Source organism: Triticum urartu, chromosome 4A (assembly GCF_056163025.1).
Source record: "Triticum urartu cultivar PI428250 chromosome 4A, HENAU_Tu73, whole genome shotgun sequence".
NCBI lineage: Eukaryota > Viridiplantae > Streptophyta > Magnoliopsida > Poales > Poaceae > Triticum > Triticum urartu.
The window spans coordinates 322907426-322919286 of NC_141876.1; the positions used below are offsets into that span (position 1 = coordinate 322907426).

Here is an 11861-nt window from a genome sequence, read left to right on the forward strand (position 1 = left end):
CCTCGTTAGCGAACTCGTCTCCCGGCTCTACCCAAACAAGACAAAAAAACAACAAAGATACAATCAACCACGTGCAAACTCAAACAACGCAATGCAAAGATGATATGCTATGCGGGATGCGATGCGGGATGCAAAATGCAAGATATGACAGGAAATGCATTAACCTGGCCTCAACTTGGAATTCCAAATGTGCCACTGGAAAGATGAGACGAAATCGCTTGAAAACGATATAAAGAACGCTGGAATTGGAGTTACGGTTTGGAAATGGCAAGCGATTCAAAAATGACACCGGTCTGTGATTTACAGCAAGTAGGCATCTAAATGCAACGAAATGAACATGCTACAGCACCCAAACATGACAACAAAATACATGGAAGGGATGCATACAAGATGCTTAACAAAAGTCTATCACTGAGCTACGGCCAATTCATCCATTAACAGGTTCAAACAAGCATGGCAAAAATGCATATGACAAACATATCTCAGACTTAGTGAAATCAACACTTGTCTGGAATTTCAGATCAGGTAGCCCTCTTCGGAGCAACAAAACTACATGCTACAGGACCTGAACATGGCAAAGTAAGGCATGGCATGGAGCTACTCACAGAGCTTAACAAAAGTCCCTTAGTGCCCTTGAGCCAAAAGGGATCAGAAAATACAATTGCAAGCATCTGAACATAGCAAAAACATAATCAGTTTTCAGACTTAAGTGAAAAACTGACACATGCTGCAATATAACTCAAGTACGCATGTTTACGAGCTCGATACACTCACTACGGTGCAAGTAATGGCAAGACAAGCATACATACATCTAGAAGGCACAAAATACAAGGTAGACATGGCAAGAACAAAAGCATAGCATGCACGGATCAACTACAACATCACCGGCAAACTTGCAAACAAGTTGACAATCTGTCCAGATTCACAAAGTAGCAAAAGTAGAGCTCGATGGACTCAAGCTAGGGTGCTCCATAATTGCAAAAAAAGACATGAATGGATAGAGCACTACAAGGTTAACAAAACTCCCTTACTGATCATCCTCAAAAGAGGCACAGATCACTAGGAAACAACATGAACATATGGCAACATGAGATAAACAGCTCCAGGACTTGGTGAAATTACTCCCTGAAAACAGAATTAGCAAGTGCACCACTTTGCAAGCTTGCATAAGTCACCACACACATCACAAAAATACATGGGTTGCACCTCTGGAAAAATGACAAAACCCTTAACAAAACATATGAAGAACTCACGGGCATATCATGCACACAATAATCATGGCAAAAATGACAAAAGTGCTAAACGCAGTAGCAGATCTGACAATTAACTCAAGTAGCCCTCTTCTAACAGCATTTCAGGCATCAAGATGAGCTCAAATGAAAATGATGCAATGGAATGAAATGATGTACTCTCTGGGATGAACATTTTGGTATGCTATATGCATGAATCGGAGATACGGATGCAAAGTTACGGGGCTACGAACATGTGCATATGGACTGAGAATCTTCGGGACTTGGCGAAAAATGCAACCTCCCATATCTAGGGTTTCGGAGGCACGCGGCCCGAGGTTCGCCGGCGCGAGCTCGAGGTCGCCGGCGAGGTGGGTTCGTCGGCCGGGAGAAGAGGGGAGGCGAGGCCGGGGCCGGATCCGGCGGAGGAGGGAGGAGGCGGCGCCGGCGGTGGCCGGACTTGGCGGCGGCGGCGAGGAGCGCGCGGGGCGCGGCGCGAGGCGGCTGCCGGCGTTGATGGTGGCGGCGATGGCGAGCGGCGGCGGCCTGCGGTGGCGAGGAGGCGGCGCGAGGAGGCGGGCGCGCGCGGCGAGGTGGGCGGCGGTGCGGGCCGGGGGGGCCCGGCCTGGGCTGCGGCGGGGAGGCGCGGCAATGTGGGCGCCCGGGCGGACGAATCCCGGGGCGCCACATGATGGCGGACGGCGGACCAGACGTGTCCGTCGGCAGGAATTTTGTCCGGCGGCGCGCGGTGCTGAGATCTAGGGTTAGGGATGAGGGAGAGATCCGGATTTGGAGGGGGTGTTTAAATAGGCATAGAAGGAGCTAGGAGAGTCCAAATGAGGTGCGGTTTTCGGCCACGCGATCGTGATCGAACGCTCTAGATGATGGAGCAGAGTTTGGTGGGTTTTGGGCCAAATTGAAGGGGTGTTGGGCTGCAACACACACGAGGCCTTTTCGGTCCCTCGGTTAACCGTTGGAGTATCAAACGAAGTCCAAATGGTACGAAACTTGACAGGCGGTCTACCCGTAGTAAACCAAGGCCGTTTGGCAAGTCTCGGTCCAATCCGAAAATGTTTAATCCCCACACATGAAAGAAAGCTAGAAATGGCCACCGGAGGAGAACGAAGCGCCGGAATGCAAAACGGACAACGGGGAAAAAGCTCGAATGCCTGAGACGAACACGTATGCAGATGCAATGCACATGATGACATGATATGAGATGCATGACAACGACAACAACACACGAAGACAAAGACCCGAACCCGAGGAAATAAATATAACTTAACGCCGAAAACGGCAAGAGTTGGAGTACAAATTGGGAAAGTTACATCCGAGGTGTTACATCTGCTGAAAAGGAAGAAGTGTCGTTGTCGAGGTAGTCGATCACAGGGGCCGCATCGGTCTCGGGGTCTACTGGAGAGAAGAGGGGGAAGAAACAATGAATATAAAGCAAACAAAGCATCATAAAGCTTAACCTGGTAATACGCGGTGTTAGGGGTGAAATAACGCAGTGCTAGACGTTGCAGACTGAGAGGGAAAACATCCGGAGGGGTTTTTCCAGCGTCTGACGTTTTCCGGACAGATGAAAAGATAGGGAACGGTTCCGTGTTTAGCATGCTAGGATTATGTGACAGGTGAACAAATCGCGTATTCGGATTGAATCGTCTTTATGAGAAACTTTTATGTACAAAAGAGCTATGGATTATTTTATACGAATTATCAAAGATTTAAACATTTTCAGAAATTCTTTTAATTCGAAGTTAATTGGGAAACTGCTTTGGGCACCCAGAAGTGTACCCAATGGGGCTAGGGTCAAAGTAAATAGCCCAATGGCAAGACAAGCATACATACACTGATGGATGGGGCTAGGGTCAAAGTAAATAGCCCAATCAGAGTTGACTGGTCAAAATGAACAGTGCCGCGGGACCTGGATGCCATAGACTGTAGCTAAATTAATTTTGTTATTTATTTTAAGCTCCAGAGGACCCAAATGTCATCTGTACATACACTAGTGTAACCACTAATTATCATCTACTGGTCTAAACAGGGGCTATCCCCATCGGCCATGGCCCAAGCCGGCTACTAGTGTGCTTGGGCATGCACGCACGGTGTGCTTGGGCAAGCCGGCCACTGGTGCACCACAGCCAGCAGCTACAACAACAGTAGAGCAGCGATAGTAGCGACCGTATGCATCAGCAGTAGAGGCGGCACCTAGCAGGAGTAGCAGCAAAGCAGCAGAACCGGTGAGGCAAGCAGAGCAGCAGCGACAAAGCAGCAGTAGCAACACGTATAGCAACGGTGTAGTAGGCAACCAGCAGGCGAGCAAGGCGCGGCCCAGGCAGCAGCAGCCTTGCCGGGCACGCGGCCAGCGGGGAGGCGAGAAGGGCGCGGGCGCAGCGGGAAGCAGAGCAGCGCAGGCGGGCGCGGGCGCATGCACGTGGCACGACCAGAATTATTGACGGCATACGGGTTAGCTGGCAGTGGGGCGCGCTAACGCGGGCTGGAGGCACAGGGTACGACCACGGCGCGGTGAGCGCATGCTCACCACGAGCACGGGCGCGTGGCAGTGGAGCCAAACGTCGATGGATCTACCAGGGTGAAGGGAGGGGACGGAAGGCGGAGCTCACCGGGAGGTGATTCGCGAGCGCGAGATGGCCGGGGAAGCTCCGGAGGCGACGAATCGAGTCGAGGTTGTGCCGCGGCCGACGGGGAAGACTACGACCGATCCATCAGTGTGTTGCATCTCCAGATGAACCCATGTTCATGGTTGAAGAAGACGAAGGAGCAGCGTCCTCTGGACCTCCTCTCGAGGCTCGGGGAGGCTACGACACTCGAGGTTGACGACGATGCAGCCATGGTTCCGATCTAGCGAGCTCGGGATCGTGTGTGAGATGCGAGGGAGGGGAAAACTGAGGGCCTAGGGTTTCGGCGAGAGAGATAGAGAGAGTCGAGGGCTTGCTCTTGTCCATCCCCTCGACCGCGGGATGGACGACAGCAGCGGCATCGGTGGCCATGGCGGGGTGGATGGCCGCCACGCCATCCTCTGGTGTATAGAGGAAAGGGATGCGAGGGGATGGGCTTGGCCTTACACTATGGGCGTACGGCCCAGTCCAATAGTGGGGCCTTTTTATTTTCCCTTTATCTTTTCTGGTTTATCTGGTGTACTCATTTTATATTTCTTAGCTACTATTTGGTATTTATTTGAGCGAGCAAATGATTTTTGTTACAGTCGAAACTTGGCACAAAAATACAGTGCAGTAGCATAGGGCCACACATAAAGTTTCACATGGTTTCGGAAAAGTATGAATATATGTTGGAATTTTAAACGACCAAATTAAATGTTACTGGTCCACCAAAATATTTCTATGGCCAAAATAAAAACCCAATTTGAGTTGATTTCTTCATGAAAATTACTTGGGCATTATTTGCAACATCTCAAACATTTTTGTTTCTCTATTTGGAGAAATAATAGTTTGACTTGCAATTTAAATTTGATTTTGACTTTGATGTCTTGGACAAGTGGCAATTAGCAAGGTAATCATGATGACATGGCAACCATTAGGGGAAGATTACTCTAGCATGATTCTCGGAGTGTTACAAATCTCCTCCACTACAAGAAATCTCGTCCCGAGATTTAAGAGGGTGAGTAAGGTGGAAAGTTCTGGTTATGACATTCTAATGGATCTTCTCGTTCTTGGTTGCTCTTCTCGAAGAAGTTGATCCCTCTCGTTGATGTCTTCAATTCGCTGCATCAGGGCATCATGACGAAGTCCTCATCCTTTCTTCGGAAACTCCATCATACTTACGAATAGGTAAGGGGTACCTAGACAACGATAGGATGCTATAAGGGGTAATCATTTGGGGGTTATCCCATGAGTGAACACATGAGTATCTCTCGAGTTGAACAATGAAAAACATCGAGAGCAGAGTAAGAATGTACAATAAGAAGTTTCAAGCGGATAGACAATCGTTTGATGTATGAAACAGAGTGTGAAAGGGTTTCAAATCAACGAGAATAAGTATCGCCTCTGATACCAGAACAAAAACATGGTATGGAAAATTAGCTCGTGAATTACATACGAAGCCAAGTGCAAAGGACACTTTAGCATCAAGGGTGGACAAGAGAGTTAGGTTTCGATCCTGTGGAACTTTGGGTTATGGGCCCACCATGTTGTTCAAAAGTAGGAAGGGCGCTGACATATTGCACGGTCACGATAACAAGGCATGTTAGAGGATAGGATGTCAGTTATGTCGGCAACAACATTGGTACCAAGGGCAAGGGACGAACATAACCATTTTCCTGCTCGTTAAAATGAGGGAGACCAATAAGGCAAAGTTCTCGTCGATCGGTGGTTACTGGAATGTCAACAACAACAGAAACGGGGTCTCACTGACAAGGTTGTTCATCGGGGTGTTTTATAAGCAGGGAATTATTCCTGCTTATATCATATATAGATCACAAGAAAAGTTAAACAAACCAATGGAAAGGAAAATGTGTTTATACACAAGATTTAGGAGTGTATCTTTTCCCAAGGAAAAGTAGAGCATTATATACATGTCAGAACAACAAGTACATCACCATTTAGATAAAGGGGCAAGGGAATTCATGATGTTATCCATACAATGGTGTCTGGATAATAGATCAAGAAGCATTTGGCAATGTGCCTCCAATGTTCTTGTTCATATTCGGAATACCACAGTCATGCTTCGAGGTAGCATTATCATGGTGTTTTAAGCAAAGTTTGAACGCGAAGGTCACAAGAAGTACAAAGGAACAATTGCAAGGATGTCAAGGAACGTAAGATATAACCAAAACATGATCAAGTCTGTATTGGTAAGAAGTTAAGGATGTCGCCGATGATAACACAAATCATCGAGGGGCAAGGATGGTATTTCTCCTCAAGAATTCGATTGATATCTTAGGACAAGTCAGTATATTGATGGTGATCATGACAAATTTTGTCGAGAGGCTCTATGAAGATGCAATTGATCAACGAATGCATCAAGCAAAAGAACTGATGCAACGAAAGATTATTGGAACCACGGATACGACACAAACTCGGAATCAAGCTTACTATTCGAGGTGAAACGATGTGACGAGGAAGATCGACGTAAGCTTAGCTCGTCGTCAAAAGCTGTGCTACGGGAATAAGGACCAGGTAGCACGGTTAAAAATCGGTACGACAATGATATAGCCGAGCAGACTAGGAATGACGTGATGTAGTATCATTCCAAGAAAAACAATTCACATGAGGTAGTGCAATGACGTAATATCCTCGATATAACATGGGGCAATTCTTGAAGGTAGATCAGAATAGGGGGTGGATAGGTGAAATGATCTGCAGAAGACAAGTACTTTTAACTTGTCCGGGAAAAGGATTCAAGGAGAAAATATGATCGGAACCACAATTGTAAAGGATCAATTTACAGATACAAGATGAACTTATACCAAGGGGAAATTATTTTTACCAGCAGCTTCGATGATAAGTTCTGCATCGGGTCCACAGGCATGACACAAAGTTCAAGGTCAACTCCCACTTCTTCAATGAACAACTTCTCATTCACTGCTCTCTGTTAAGAATGTTTAGAGTTTGAAAGTTTAACTGGTGGAATACCAGAAGGTATGGCACATGAAGCCTTGTGGGTTCTCATAGATAGAGAAGGCATAGACACAACCCATAGGGGCATTTTACGGATCTATACCACACGCTTATAGAAGCAACACACAACATTTCAAAATGGGATATGGACGAAAAGAATTAAATAGTACCGCATTGCCGAAGGCAATTGTAACGGGGGAAGAACTCTCGAAGATAGAAGATGAAGGACATTGTCAGATAATAACCCAGCAATGGGTCTGGCGGTCCACAACGGAGCTGATGTGAGTATCGATACTCAATCAAAGGAAGAAATAATGCAAAGGCATGGGGTTATCGTTAGATTTGGTTAATTTCAAAGCTTAAATACAAGGATTATGATTTCCAAATCGGGGGATCAGAAGCAGAGGCTCTGATCAAAAGATACGTAAGTTTGATAGTCATAGATCGACAATCAATCAAGGTTTGATTTGCCGAGAACCAGCTCATGTGCGGAGTGACGTCTGAGCTGAAGGGAAGAATTCTAATTGTGACTGATGATGGCGAGCATTCACAGTCATATTTAATCAGAGGCTCAAAATGACGATGACAAAGGATCCTAATGAATATTTCTAGATATATGTAAAGTAACCATAATGTAAGCAGACAAGTATTTGTAGAATAATAGTTGGAAGAGGATTATCGGAAGATCGGATAGCATTTCAAGGGATTTTGGGAAACACATGATCAACTGGGATGAACAGATCCCCGGTAAGTGTGAGGAATTATTCGTAAGGGCTTTCATAAGTGTAAACAGACGACAAGGAACTGTAAGGCAGTAGGCACAAAGTATTCTCAGAATAACGAAGAGTATTTCGGGGCATCTGGTAATAACAAGAGCAACTGGGGACGAATGTACGAACGGTATGGATATGTAGTTATCCATAGGGTTGACGGTGGAAGGGAGTTGCGAAAGAGATGAGCACCAGTTCCCGGGAGAACATTGCAAAGTATCTTCGGAATCTTCTCGTGAAGCAGGCGATTAGCTGGAAAGAGGGGCTCTCGGTAGAAAGTAACAACGAGAACCTAGAGTTAGAGTTAGTAAAAAAAATTAACTCGAATAGAAGAGATATCAGAATCCCAGAGTATAGAAGAGGAATAAAAGATTGTAATACCACCCATTTGTGATGTGGGCCCGTAATCCATAGAACAATGTTAGTAAAAAACTTGTAATGATTAGACTCAACTTCGGCCAAGGAGTTGGAAAGGGGGCTACCTACAGGCAGTCGGCTCTGATACCAACTTGTGACGCCCCCGATTCAATCGTACACTAATCATACACGCAAATGTGTATGATCAAGATCAGGGACTCACGGGAAGATATCACAACACAACTCTAGACATAAATTAAAAATAATACAAGCTTTATATTACAAGCCAGGGGCTTCGAGGGCTTGAATACATAAGCTCAAATACACAAGTTTCAGCGGAAGCAACAATATCTGAGTATAGACATAAGTTAGACAAGTCTTCATTAAGAAGGCTAGCACAAAAGCAACAATGATCGAGAAGGCAAGGCCTCCTACCTGGGAGCCTCCTAACTACTCCAGGTCGTCAGCGGCCATCACGTAGTAGTAGGCACCCTCGGGGTAGTAGTAGTCATCAGTGGTGTCGCCTGGCTCCTGGGATCCATCATCTGGTCGCATCAATCGGGTATGGGGGAAAAGAGGTAGCAAAGCAACCGTGAGTACTCATCCAAAGTACTCGTAAGACTTACATCAGAGCTAAACTAAATATGCATCTGTATCAAAGGAATAGGCTGTATCTGTGGACTATACTTCAAAATGCCAGAAGAGAAGGGGATAGCCTATCCTATCGAAGACTAGCATCTTCAAGCAGATCCAAGCATCATGCAGCATCAGAAGAGATAAGAGTGCCATATTATAATATTAGTAAGTATGTTGTAACATTGCCCAGAGATCACTTCCTCGACTCCCTGCGAGGAAACAAACCCGGAGCCATCATTTCCATTACATGCATCATCATCCAGTTCTAGTTGTATCGGTCGGGATACAACTCTGAGCTTCCATTACCGTGGAGATGGCTATTCGAATAGATAGAATACTTCCCTGCAGGGGTGCGCCAACTTACCCAACACGCTCGATCAACTCCGGCCGGACACACCATCAGGTCATGACCGCCCTCGGCTGATCAACACACCACAGTCCTACCTAGACTCGTCAGAGAGGCCAGCATGCCAGTCTACATCCAAAGCGCGCAGGGGTCTTGTGTGACGCCCCCGATTCAATCATACACTAATCATACACGCAAACATGTACGATCAAGATCAGAGACTCATGGGAAGATATCACAACACAACTCTAGACACAAATTAAAATAATACAAGCTTTATATTACAAGCCAGGGGCCTCGAGGGCTCGAATATAAAAGCTCGAAAACAAACGAGTCAGTGAAAGCAACAATATCTGAGTACAGACATAAGTTAAACAAGATTGCCTTAAGAAGGCTAGCACAAAAGTAGCAGTGATTGAAAAGGCAAGGCCTCCTGCCTGGGACCTCCTAACTACTCCTCGAAGTCGAACTCCACGTAGAATCATTCTCGGGATCCTCTGGCTCCTGGACTCCATCATATGATCGCAGTAACCAGAAAAGGGGGAAAAAGAAGTAGGAAAGCAACCATGAGTACTCATCCAAAGTACTCGCAAGCAAGGATCTACACTACATATGCATTGGTATCAATGAAATGGATAGTATTTGTGGACCGAACTACAGAATGCCAGAGTAAGAGGGGGATAGCTAGTCCTATCAAAGACTACGCTTCTGGCAGCCTCCATATTGAAGCAGTAGAAAAAGAGTAGATGGTAAGTTAACCAAGTATCATCGCATAGCATAATCCTACCCGGCGATCCTCTCCTTGTCGCCCTGTTAGAGAGCGATCATCGGGTTGTATCTGGCACTTGAAAGGGTGTGTTTTATTAAGTATCTGGTTCTAGTTGTCATGTCACATCCCAAGTTCTGGTAATGCCTAGTGCTAACATATGGTGTTGCATCATGTCTACTTTACTCAGAAAATTTGAAATGGGGATGACAAGCCCTAGCACCAAATGAAATGCAATTAGGATCAAAATAAAAATATTTTCAATGAACCCAGAATGCCCTTTAGAAAAGTTCATTATTTTTTATAAAGGTGAAAACCTCTGCCAAAAATGATGCACATATTTTTAGGCCATCCTGGATTTTTGAATTAAATCATATGTTATTTGCAATTGGGCATTTAAATGCTATATAATATTTTAAATGCTCAATTAATTCTGAACTTAAGTGAGGGCTGTTGGGAATATTCCAACCAAAGGCCACAATTATTTTCAGGATTTTTGGAAACATTCTGGTATTTTTAATAAAGCCCAGAAGTTACAGAGAAATAGAAAAACACTAACAAAGGAGAGAGAGAGGTTACCTGTGCAACTTACCTAGCAGCCCACTAGCGGCCCAGTAGACAGCCGGCCTGCTAGGCCCAGCCCAGCCCCTCGCGCGTCGTCTTCCTCGCTCCTACTGGCGTTGTGCGTGGCGCGCGCACAGCCGTGCCGCGGCCACCTCCTGCTAGCCATGCAGCTGCTCCCCCTCGCCCTGGACGCTGCCACACGACCCCTCCCCCTCGATCCCCTCTGCCTCTCCCCTCACTCTCTGCTCTCCCCCTCGCCTCTAGCCCTTCCCCGAGCTCACCCGAGAGCAACCGCCGCCGCCGTTCGCTGCCACCATGCCCAGAGCCACCTCCTCGCCCTCCACCCAAGTCCAGAAGCTCTGCCTCGTCTACCTCGTCCTCTCCGTCGACTCACGCGACGCCGGACGCCTCGAAGCGCCGCCATCGATGCCTTCTTCAACCTCAGGACCGCCGGCCATCTCCGTCAAATTCGTCGGCTCCGGACCGTCCCTGACCTCGCCGAGCGTCCCCTCGTCATCGCTGTGAGCCACTGACCTTCTCCCCTAATTCAGCAAGCTCGCCCCCATGCCGTAGCGCCATTCCCCACGAGCACCGGAGCCGCCGTCCGCCATTGCTGCTGCACGCATAGCCTCCGTGCTCCCCTGGCCTCACCGTGCTGCTCTTAGTGCTCCCCGTGTCTAGCCGGTGCTGCCCAGCCTCTCCATTTGCTCACTGATGCACCGTAGCGACGAATCCGTCGAGCCCGTGCTCCGGCCGCCGCTGACCTTGACGCCGTCGTCGCCTCCGGCCATCCCACGGTCTACTGCGTGTTCCATTGGATGCGCGAGAGCCTGGGCTTCGCACCGGTGGTCTCGGCCGCTAATTTGGTCGCCAGAGGGCAAACTCTGAGCCCCTCCGCCGTCTTGGCCTCACCGGCGACTCAACGCCGGCAGGGTTTGACCCCTGTTTGACTGGGGTTTGACTCCCCTGAGTCAGTGACATGTGGGCCCAAGCCCCTAATTAGTTAACTCGAGATTAATTAGAGCTAACTAATTTAGTTAACTAAACTAGACACTGACATGCGGGCCCCGCCCTGTTAACAGCTTGGTTAGGGTTAGTTTAACACTAACTAACTCAGTTAGTGGACTGAGTCACTGACCAGTGGGTCCCACTGGTCAGGTTTGACCCGGACCAGCCCCTGTTGACCTGCTGACATCATTCTGACGTCAGGCTGACGCAATAATGCTTTCTGGATTTTAAATAAATTAGAAATGATTTATTTAATTCCAGAAAATGCCCAAAACTTCTAAAAATCATAGAAATTCAACCGTAACTCCAAATGAAATAAATTATATATGAAAAATTATCAGAAAAATTCAAGGAATCCATCTGTGCCATTTTCATGCATGTTAAAACAACTTAAGGCCACTGTTTAGGGCAAATCCAATAAAGGGCATTTAAATAATCATATATGGAGTTGGAATTTGAATCTTGTATTCAAACCAACTTCATTTAATTGTGTTGCTAGTTGCATTAGCTCAATCAACAACATATTTCCATGTCATTATCATGCATCATGTTGTGCATTGCATTGATTGTGTTCCTTCTCTATTG

General features: G+C 46.8%; 1 long non-coding RNA gene across 1 annotated transcript; it reads right to left on the reverse strand.

Annotated features, from left to right (window-relative positions):
• Nucleotides 1-2474: 2474 nt before the first annotated feature.
• LOC147975722 (uncharacterized) lies at nucleotides 2475-4462 on the reverse strand. The gene is made up of 2 exons (XR_015601049.1): nucleotides 3857-4462; nucleotides 2475-2642 (listed from the first exon to the last, which is right to left on the reverse strand). It is a non-coding gene; the product is annotated as an uncharacterized LOC147975722 (long non-coding RNA).
• Between the last annotated feature and the right edge of the window lie 7399 nt (nucleotides 4463-11861).